The sequence below is a fragment of the Triturus cristatus genome, chromosome 2_2 (assembly GCF_964204655.1).
Source record: "Triturus cristatus chromosome 2_2, aTriCri1.1, whole genome shotgun sequence".
NCBI lineage: Eukaryota > Metazoa > Chordata > Amphibia > Caudata > Salamandridae > Triturus > Triturus cristatus.
Window position 1 is genome coordinate 185,054,671 of NC_140582.1, and position 12,363 is coordinate 185,067,033.

Genomic DNA, 12,363 nt, shown 5'->3' on the forward strand with positions numbered 1-12,363 from the left:
TAAAGTTAGGATTTTTCTCAGTTTAGGAGTCCTAAACATTTAGAAATTCACTGAAAAAAATAGGTTTCAGGCACGTTATAGTTAGTTGGACATTTCTCTCATTCAAAACCATAGAAATTCCCCCTTTATAGTTAGTTCAGCTAACTATAACTCGTGCACCCGCAATACACTGCTGATGACGTGACATATTACATCATTCATGACATGGTCAGTGACATCACTCATGACATCACTCATGACATCTCAAATGACATCACTGATGACATCACTGATGACATCATCCAGTGACTGTGTTTTTCTTTAACGTTTTTAAATATGTAATATATATATGCCAAGGTGTAATGAAGAATGAGTGGTCTATAAGTGTCTTAATAGAGGATTTAGTAGGTGCGTGACTGACTGTTTAAGTGACTGATTACATGTGTCTTACTGAATGCATGGGTTAGTGACTACATTGTGTGAATGTCTGTATTAGTCTGACTGTTGTTTTATAAGATGCTGCATGGGTTGGTCTGTGGTAAATAATTTAATTACCGGGACTTAATTTGATACAGAAACATAATGAAATAGCTCAGTAAATAAGAGGCAGAATCCGTGGTATTAGAGGTTCGGAATGGGCTTTATTCCAGAGGTCGATTATAATCGGTTGCTCCAGGTTCCATCACCACGAAGGTTCAGGAAGTGAAGTACATACGTTATTGACAATCAATTACTTTTATACAATAAGCATTACAGTGAAGCAAATACAAGAGGCGTAACAATTGATAGTGGGGATAATATATTCATACGTGGCAAAGATAGGCGTAACTGGGTGTGTCCAAAGAACGTCATCAGATGTGATGTCATAAGAGGGTGGTTACATGAAAGAATTTCGCAATGTCAGCAGAAATACTTGGCAGAAATGCGCGCGCAGCAGCATGACGTGTCATTGACGTGCAACTAGGGGGTGAAGGGGACTTGACATTTAGCTCTACATGTGGCGACAGAAGTCTGGAGGGTCAAGTCAACCTAATCCCAAATCATATCTAACATCCTATGTTTAAAGAACTAAGTTATCCAAAAGAGAGGTCTCTTCGAGTGGAATCTTATTCTATACTGACTATACTGACTATTAGTGCGTGTACAAGCGTCTAAGTGTCTATACTAGATGCGAGGGCGGAATCTTCCATAGTAACAGGGCTATGAATTATTTGCATGAAGACAGAGAAGCCGGGCCTTTGCTCGGTAGCTGGCAGAATGTTTACTTAAGCTACTAGACAGGAATGCATTGGGCAGGGAGCGGAGCAGATAATTTTCGAAGGTGAAATACAGTTTTTGGCAGGCAGCAGGCTTCGCGAGCCGCGCAGAGAATGAGACAAAGTTCATGGTCACAGGTGCAGGCTCAGACTGGAGCTTTCAGAGGCAGAAGGCAAGAAAAGCTTGATGACAGAATCAGGGCCTACTTGCCTGGACTGTAAAATGGCATAAGTGAACCATATAAAGGCGGTGGCCTTTCGTACTTAGGAATGGAATATCCGGCCCATTCATGGCGGATCAGCAGAGGACATGTTAACGGTGGACGCACATGTATTTGCGTCTTCATAACTGGAACTGGAGGGAACATACATGTACTTGTAACATGCACATAGAACCGTTGGGGTCCAAGATAGGGGACATAACTGACCAGAAAAATCCATATTTCCACATTCCCTCCTTGTCCCCTACTTGCCCGTCAAGAGATATCAATCTTCATTAATCCATTGATCTGTTCATATAGCATCATTTGTTCTTCTTTCTTTTTCCGGGATCTTGAATGAAAATCTTGATGTGGAATGCACGATGTGGCACACAGACCACAAATCGCTGGTCCACATTGCAGGCATAAGCAGCAACTGAATAGTATGAGAAGGCCAATACCTAGGAAGGATAGGACCCTCCATCCAAAGGTAGATAATACACTCCAAAACCAACCGGACCAAGTCCAGGTGCCTGGATTCTGGTGTATCTGGCTTACAATCTTATGAAGACGAGTTATGGCTTTATATACAGATGGCGAATTTTCTGGTATGAAAATGCAACAGCTTGATCCGATGACCCTACAAGCTCCGCCCCTATCAGCCAGGATGACGTCAAGGACAAGACGATTTTGAAGCACAACAATCCGCATAGCAGACTGCTCTTCTGTTAAATTGCCTAAGGCGGAAATAGTTTCGTTCACTACTGCTTCAAGGGTTCTAGTTAATCTACGTATCAGCTTACTATTAGTAACGGTACCTATATAGGGAAAGAGACCTTTATTGAAATCTGTGTATTTTTCCCATGCTGTTTCAGTGTAGTCGACTATTGGGAGATCTCTCCTTACTCTATTATATACTAAATGAATATTTCTGTGATAATCAGGAGGAGCTAGAAAAACAGGTGGCAAAAGGAATCCAATGTAGCAAGTACCATCCCAATCTAGAGGCAAACGTACATATGCCGTCTGACCACATATGAAATAGGAATGGCGGGAAGCTCTAAATGTAGACTTGCCTTGATCACTAAATTCTACTACAATGGTGCATTTACTATGGCCCATTTGTATGGAACCATTCTTTCTTATACATAATTCACCTTTTACTGGAAGTATTGACATAGCGGGCAAAATTGAAGTAGCTTCGGATTCGACATTCAAGATCAGGAGATTAAGCGTAAAGTTACCTAATCCATATACTTCATTTTCTAGATCAGTTCCTGTTCCTTTGGGAAGTCCCTCCTTGCTGGGGTGGCAGACCTTAAGTAAAACTAAGTTTAGATTTCCCCATACCCCATTGTCTTGATAAACTGCAGAGTTCGAATCTTGGGAATTAATTAAACTAAACCATGCTCCACAGGAGCCGTTGTGTGTGAACGGGTATGGAAAAAGAGGTAGAATTCCTTTATAATTCTGATAGGGAGGGAGTCGGCCACATATCCAACAATTTGTAGCATTGCTAACCTGATGGGAATGATGCAACATATTAATAAACGTGTTATTGCGCAGTGCAAATCTATAAGACAACTCAAGCGGAGGTAATTTACTAAAAGAATGTTCAGCAGTAACATTGTAAACATGTCTAGAAATAGGATAATATATGTGCAACAATATACTTGCAATAATTATTAAAAGACTTGAGAAAAATAAAATTAATAACGTCACTATGCAATGACTACGCAGTGATTTACAGTACGCCTGTCGTTTCAACATTTTTCGGGTGTTTTCTCTATTCAGGTCCAAGGGATACATGTCAGAGACAATTCAACCGCTTCACCTTGGAGAGGACTTAAACAATCAAATTGCTCGACTGATTGGACCTGAGCTTTAATTTATAATGCTCAGAATCACTTTTTTCCACAAAAGGAAGTTTTGAGTCAATGGGTGAAGACACACAAGGTGAGGTATTCACATCTGATTTTAGTCCATGAAATTTCTTGATATGACTTGAATGAATCCATCCCTTTCTGCCTTCGATCTTCACGGCTGTTCTTGTGGTGAGCAACACCAGCTGAGGTGACCTCCACCTAGGTTCCAGCTGAGTCTTGCGATCAAAGTTCCTCACGAGGACCAAGTCTCCCGGAACCACGTCATGGGGTTTCACCTCAGTGTTGTCAGGAAAAGCTGCAGCTACCTGTGAACGACAAGATTGTAGTGCAGACATCAAGGAAGCCAAGTAATCTGTCAGCATGTTACAGTCAATATCAGTTATTTTGCGTGGTATAGGCGTCCCCCACATATTTGGTGGTCTGCCGAAGATCACTTCATACGGGGATAGCCCTGTTCGAGAGTGTGCTACCATTCTTGTGTAAAAGAGTGCAACTGGTAATGCTACTACCCAGTCGACACCTTTCTCTCTGCATATTTTGGATAATCTTATTTTCAGAGTCTGATTATGTCTTTCTACGAGACCTGCTGCTTCGGGGTGTCGGACACAGTGGAATTTCCACTGATAGCCTAACAAAAGTGAAACGTGTTTCATTAATTCGGATGAGAACGGCTGGCCGTTATCTGAGTGAACAACACGTGGTAAACCGTATCGTGGGAAGAATTCTCGAACCAACTGTTTGGCAGTAGTCGGGGCAGTGTAATCTGAAACCGGGTATGCCTCCGTCCAACGGGAAAGAGCACACACAACTACGAGAACATATTTGAATCCTCTACATCGTTCCATCTGGATATAATCCATCTGGAGGACTTCAAAAGGATGATCAGGAGGATGAAATCCACCCTGTTCTACAGGAACGCTTTTTCCTGGGTTGAACTGGCAACAGATCAGACAGGTACGAACTTTTTGTTTGGCTGCAGCTCGTAAATGTTTATTAAACCAAAGGTGTTGAATGCTATCTAGCATAGCTTTTTCTCCTAGATGTGCAGGACTATGTACAGTGTTAATTATAACTTGGACCATTGAATCAGGAAGGAACCACACAGATTTTTCCTTCATCATCCATCCTTGATCGGTTTGGATCCCTCCTAATTCAGTCCATTTCTTTATTTCGTCTGGTGTAGCATATGTCTGTATGTCAATTACATCAAGAGCGGGATCCTTAACCATCATACAATGTGGTGGTGTCTGGACTATTGTCTTTGTCATGTCGGATGTTTGAGTTTGAGCAGTCTGTTTAGCTGTTCTGTCAGCTAGATCATTGCCTTGAGAAATGATATCAGTAATTTTCGTATGAGCTTTACATTTCATAATCGATATTGCAATGGGCAAATGTATTGCATCTAATAAGGCATGAATGAGGGGTCCGTGCTGAATGTGGGCACCGTGAGAAGTTAAATAACCTCTCTCTCGCCACAGCACGCCGAAGTCATGTACGACTCCGAATGCATAACGTGAATCAGTGTATATGTTGACTTTTTTATTTGTGGCTTGAATACAGGCTTGTGTCAGAGCGACGAGCTCTGCTGCTTGAGCGGACAAGGTATTTATACACTTGGTTTCAATAATTTCAGTGTCTGTGGTGACTGCGTAAGCGGCCACTAACTCTCCTGTACTTGTCCTCATACATGAACCATCTACATACAACGTCAGGTCTGGATCTGACAATGGAACATCTGTCAAGTCTTGTCTGGGTTTCGTCGTGATTGTAATAACATCAATACAATCGTGGGCTAATGGGTCTGTTCCACTTACAGGTAAAAGTGTGGCAGGATTCAATGTGTTACAACGTCTGATTTCTATATGTGGCTGAAACAATGTTAGTTCATACCCTGTAAGTCGTGCTATAGTCAAGTGTTGTGTTTGTGTTCGATTCACAAGAACCTCTACGGCGTGTGGTACTTGTACTGTCAATGGATGTCCTAACACTATGGCATCGCTTTGTCTGATTGCTAAAGCTGTCGCTGCCACTGATTTCAGGCACGCAGGCAGAGCCTGAGCTACGGGATCTAATGTACTAGAAAAATAAGCACATGGTTTGTGTGCTCCTGCTTGTTCCTGTGTGAGTACTGACAAGGCAGTACCTTCGCGTTCTGTAATAAAGAGTGTAAACTGTTTACTGTAACATGGTGTTGCTAAAACAGGTGCTTGACATAAAGCTTTCTTTAAGCTTTCAAAAGCTTGTGTATGTTCCTGAGTCCAAGGGAGAACAGTCGATGTGGCTGCCTCCTGTGTTGTCAACTGAATGAGTGGTTTTGCTAGAAATGCATACTGAGGGATCCACTGCCTACAATATGAAGTGAGGCCTATGAAAGCCCGCACCTCCTTTTGTGTCTTGGGTATTGGCATGTTAGCTATTAACTGAATGCGGTCGGGTGTAAGCTGCCTTCCCTCCTTGGACAGCGAGTGACCAAGGTAAATAACCCGCTGGACACAGAATTGCAGCTTAGAAGGGGACACCTTGTGCCCCTTTTCGGCTAGAAATTGTAAAACCGTCAGTGATGCTTTTTCACATTCAGGTTCGCTTCGGGCGGTGATCAGCAGATCATCGACATATTGAAGCAAAGCAGTGTTAACTGGCATGTGGATACTGTCGAGTTCTCGTTTCAGTGCTTGGCTATAGATGCTGGGGCTTTCTGTAAATCCTTGAGGTGCGCGTGAGAATTTAAAGCTACGTCCATTTAAACTAAATCCGAACAAATATTGGCTTTCCGGATCTATTGGGACGCTGAAAAAGGCATTTTTGAGATCAATTACAGTAAAGAATGTTGCTTCGGAATCAATAGCTGTCAGTAATGATGAGATATCGGGGACCACAGGGAATTGTGGCACAATACACTTGTTTAATTCGCGCAGATCAATAATCAATCGATATACTGGCGGGGCCTTCGGATCTGTTCGTTTGAGAATCGGAATTATCGGTGAATTACATACATTGGAGTCTGTTTCTACAACCACTCCTTGGGCAATGAGCTCGTCAATGATTTGTAGTAAAGCCACTACAGCATCTGGTGGTAACTTGTATTGTCGCATTCGTGGTAGTACCACTCCTGCCTTTAGTGTAACTCGATATGGTGTAATATTCATGCAACCAACATCAGTAGGGCCTTGTGCCCATAGATGTGTAGGTAAAGTCTGCAATCGGGGATCCATGTCTCTAGACACATAATGACCTTTAAAATCACGTAAAAACAATCTTACTCCTTCCGGAGAACAACATATTATAGCTCCTAGAGCTTTCAATGTCTTTATTCCTAACAGGTTTTCTGGACATGATTTAGTAAGCAACAAATCTGTAGTTCGGGTCAAAGGTCCTATCGTAAGTGGAAGAGGTTGTGACACTTCATTAACAATAGGTTTTCCTGAAAAACCAAGGGAAATATTCTGTGAGCCTGAGAGGGGTGCCCCTGGAACTTCACTACTTTTATAGTTGTTCGACTTGCCCCTGTATCGAGTAAAAATTTTCTGTCTTGGCCTAATAATTCACTATGCACATAAGGTCCTTCTTGATCTACAGGGATCTCGATAAGGGGTAAGTCAACTTCCCTCTCTAGGCTGGTTCATGCATATCGTTGATAATCAGGATAGTCATACTGTGCGGTCTGGTACAGTTGTCGTGTCGTGGTTTGCGTGGCAGCAACAGGCAGCGCTGGTGCAGCTGGCACAAACTGTATAGTCTGTGGTGGAGCTGGCATGGACTGTGCATGCTGCAAAGCTCCTTGTTCATTCTGATCCTGTCTAAGTGGCCGTGGTCTTTCTTTTGTAATACCCGTGGCGATATTACGCTTCAGGACTGGACAATCGTGTACATGATGACCTAGTTGTTTACAATAGTTGCATGTCCCTTTTACAGGTCCTGCTAAATCGCCAGAATGTGTCGTACCCTTTTTATGTCCTTCAGCTGGAACTGTCTGGGAGACTAGCATTTTCATTTTCGTGTCTTTCATGCGTCTTTGTTCATGATCTTGTTCCTCTCTAATTCTATTGTGATGATACTGTAACATTTGTAACATTTGTGATGGAGTGTTACCTTGCCAGGTACTCTCGAATTTTAATACTCTATTCTTCACTTGGGGCAAGGAATTTTCAACTAATTTTGTCACAAACAGATGTGGGTATGATTCGCTACTTGCTTTTATGCCACTATTTATACCGAAACATTTTTCAAATCGTGCATAGAAATCACTAGTGTCTTCATCTTGCTTTTGTTTACAGGCTGAAATTGCACCCCAGTCTTCCTTTTTCGTGGTTAATAAACGTGGCAGTACCTGTACTAGTAAACCTGGTAGTGCTTTAGTTTTGTCCCCAAGCCCCGAACCTGGACCTCGGGCCTTTTCTTCATTTTCTAATGCTGTCCAATCTATCTTTTGGTCTCCCACCTCCCACTCTTTTTCCTTGAGTTTTTCATAAATGCCAGCAGGCATTAATACCTTTAATATTGTCATAATGTCGGGATAGGTATACTCTCCCATGAGTAACATGTCTTTAATTTCTCGGTGGAAACCCGCTGGGTCTTTGTCATGACTGGGTACCACTTTCTTCATTTCTAACAATTCTATTTTTGATATGGGCGTATACACATATACACGTTTAAACTGATTGTCCTCGCCCTGTATTGGGTGCACTTCTCGTAAGGGATTCTGTCTGTCCATGTAATACGTGGTTCTTTCCTTAGTGGGCAGTGAGACATGTTCTGGGCATATAAAAAGAATGTACTGCTTTCTTGATTCTAGTATTTCTTTAATTAGCTTAGTACCTGGACCTCTCCATTTATTCGTGAGTAATTCAGTCAATATATCAGGTAAGGGACCAGGATCTGAATGTTGGCTTTTATATAGTATAAGGAGTTGTTGAATCATATAAATCCCAGCTAAACGCTGTTCATCTGGGGTGAGATTCAAAAATGTGTGTGCTACTGTATTATCACCATACATCCCGGGACTGTCAATCCAATGAACGGCTGACCTAGCTAATTCTTGTTCATCCATAGAATCAAGAAAATGATAACCCCTTCGTTCTCGCAGTAATTTGTCAGCGACTTGGAATGAATGCTCGTTAGACCTTATATTTATTATTGGTGTTTGAAAATTCCTGTTATTTTCTAGACATATCGGTCGTATCGGATCAGTAAGACATCCAGTACTATTACAAGATTTTCCTCTACCTACATAGGCTACGGTTTCTGACTGTCCTGTGGGCAGTCCTGATCCTTCTTCCTCCTCGTTTTGTTCAAACTGGTCTACCGTTAATCTTTCTTCGTGTAGGCGTTCTATTTCTTTACGGATCTTTCTGCACATGGCTATTATACATTTTTGCCTATCATGTCTCCCTTCTGATATATTCTGGCTCCATCTGGTAAGAGTTTGCATTATTTCCGGATCTACCCCCGGTCGGTCTTGATTTCTGATTACGCAATTTATGAGGAAACGTAACAGTTCCCCCTGTATTTCCACTTTCTGGTATTCCATAGCTCTGTTAATACATTCAGAATCTCGCCCTGTTTGGACATAATGATATATATTATCTAGATGCATAGTCATTCCTGGTAACTTCCCTAAATACACCGCGGCTCGTCTGATACGTAATGATGCCAGGATCATTTCGTCCTCCTTGCCGGGCACAGGGTCATATCTACAATCTACTAGAAGTTCCTTAAGCGTGCGGGCATTTATGAGTTTGGGGGTACGTGGATGTGCTGACTCTTGAAAAGTAAGTTTATTTATTCTAGGTGGCGTAGAAAAGATATTGGTAGCACCTCCGGTAGCCCCGTCTGGGGTATCGGGTGTGAAAGGATTCGTTGAACGTGATACAGCAACTATAGGTGTGGCAGCGACAGCTATAGAAGTGGCTGTAGGGACAGATGCAGAAACAAATGTGCTTGCCGGAACTTGTGTCAGAACTTGTTGCTGTAGGGATACGGGTACTGGATCTTGGCGATGAACCTCCCTGGCAGGCGGTCTATGTGGGGCGGGATTAGCATACTCGGGAGCTGCGTCATCTAAATATGAGGAAAGAAAAACATCTTCTGCGGTTCTAGGATGCCCCTTAGGATGTACCTTTATTGGAAATAATGGGGTTGGCAAGTCTTTTGGTATCCCTGGAGTAGCCTTAGGTAATCCTTCAGCCAGAAGGGGATACATACCATTCATAAGGGCATTTCTTTGTCTGTCTACTTGTTCCGATTTCACTCGTGCACCTTCTTTAATTAATAGATTTTCTCGGACTTCATTTGAATTCTCTTTACTCTTCTCTTCCTGTCTACGTGCTTTTTCTGTACGTCTATACGATTCTTTACGCCATAATTCAATGGCGTCTTTCTGTGATTGTCTAGCTTTCTTTTTCCATAATTCTTCCTCTACTTTCACGATGCACTCTGCATCCCAGGTCCCAGCTGCGGGCCACCTCTGACTTTCTGGTAATTCCTTAGTGTAGTCTACCCATAAATCGAGAAATAATATGGCGTCTAGGCCATGTTTATGATACATGAAGTACCCTGGAGTGTCCCTAGGAGGAATGGGAACAGCTTCTTCGAGTACCCCTTTTCTAGTTGTGATCTGTCTTAGTTTCGAAAAGAGCGGCATATTGAGAACTGGTCTGCTACTTGATCTTGAACAAACTTAATACAATAAAACACAATAATGAACAGTCATTCATACCACAATATGCAGGACGTATCAATACATTTAACATTTAACATTTAAAATGAGCAGCGGTGATGATGACGATGATCTAAGAAAAACTTAATCATTAAAACATAATACTCGACATTAACTGATTTATTCTGAATTTATATACTTGATATACTAGATATACTGCTAAACAGTACAGATACACTGCTGAAACAGTGCAGACCGGATTTGTGTACCCAAACCCGTCTGGACCGGCACAACTTATGTGCACGCCAGAACGCCTCCCCAGTAATGGTACTCACCGGGTAGCTCGGAACGGAAGGCCTCGGAAACTGAACTGAACTTGAACCGGACTGGACTCGACTCGAACACTTCGGACACTGAACTCGACTTGGGACTTCGGAAACTGGTGGGCCTCTGTATACCTCGGATCTTGCTCTCTCAGCTAGGCTCTGGTCGGGATACTTCGCACTTCTCACCGCCTCGTCTGGGTGTTGATCGCAGCCTCAGTCGCCCCCGCTTGACCGGAGGGAGATACAGGAAATCCTGCTGGTACGCGTTGTTGTCCGTCCAGCTGTGGCAGGAGACCGGGCCTGCAACGCACCGCCGGCGCGTGAGATGAGAAAGTGTCCCTGTTCGGGCGCCATTTATGTGGTAAATAATTTAATTACCGGGACTTAATTTGATACAGAAACATAATGAAATAGCTCAGTAAATAAGAGGCAGAATCCGTGGTATTAGAGGTTCGGAATGGGCTTTATTCCAGAGGTCGATTATAATCGGTTGCTCCAGGTTCCATCACCACGAAGGTTCAGGAAGTGAAGTACATACGTTATTGACAATCAATTACTTTTATACAATAAGCATTACAGTGAAGCAAATACAAGAGGCGTAACAATTGATAGTGGGGATAATATATTCATACGTGGCAAAGATAGGCGTAACTGGGTGTGTCCAAAGAACGTCATCAGATGTGATGTCATAAGAGGGTGGTTACATGAAAGAATTTCGCAATGTCAGCAGAAATACTTGGCAGAAATGCGCGCGCAGCAGCATGACGTGTCATTGACGTGCAACTAGGGGGTGAAGGGGACTTGACATTTAGCTCTACATGTGGCGACAGAAGTCTGGAGGGTCAAGTCAACCTAATCCCAAATCATATCTAACATCCTATGTTTAAAGAACTAAGTTATCCAAAAGAGAGGTCTCTTCGAGTGGAATCTTATTCTATACTGACTATACTGACTATTAGTGCGTGTACAAGCGTCTAAGTGTCTATACTAGATGCGAGGGCGGAATCTTCCATAGTAACAGGGCTATGAATTATTTGCATGAAGACAGAGAAGCCGGGCCTTTGCTCGGTAGCTGGCAGAATGTTTACTTAAGCTACTAGACAGGAATGCATTGGGCAGGGAGCGGAGCAGATAATTTTCGAAGGTGAAATACAGTTTTTGGCAGGCAGCAGGCTTCGCGAGCCGCGCAGAGAATGAGACAAAGTTCATGGTCACAGGTGCAGGCTCAGACTGGAGCTTTCAGAGGCAGAAGGCAAGAAAAGCTTGATGACAGAATCAGGGCCTACTTGCCTGGACTGTAAAATGGCATAAGTGAACCATATAAAGGCGGTGGCCTTTCGTACTTAGGAATGGAATATCCGGCCCATTCATGGCGGATCAGCAGAGGACATGTTAACGGTGGACGCACATGTATTTGCGTCTTCATAACTGGAACTGGAGGGAACATACATGTACTTGTAACATGCACATAGAACCGTTGGGGTCCAAGATAGGGGACATAACTGACCAGAAAAATCCATATTTCCACAGGTCAGTAGCTACATGAGTGTCTATATGGGTTATCAATAGGTTACCTGAGAATTTGTATGGATGCCTGAGTGTGTGTGTTGGTGGGTAGGAGGTGTGTGACTCTGTGCATAGATGTTTGAGTGGTTGATTCACTATGTGTATGGGTTCAAGTGTGCATGTGGAAACAGCTGTATGGGTGGGTGAGTGTGTGTATGGGTGTGTTGGTGGGTGAATGGATGTCTCAATGTTACATGTCCAAGTAACTACATATGTAAAAGGCAGTGTATGTGAAAGTTGAAGTGTATAAATGACTATACGTGAGAGTCAGTGATTGTGAGAGTGGCTGTATGGATGAGTGTGTACTATCAGTGATTTTATAAGAGAGTAAGTATGCATTTGTTTCTGTTTGAATAAGTGATGTGGTGTGTGTATAACTGTACAGGTCAGTAAATGGAAGTGTGATTGATTCTTTGCATGACTGACTAGGTGTGTGAGTAACTCTGGATGAGTGGTGGTGTGTGAGTGTCTGTATAGGTGTATGAGTGCTTATGA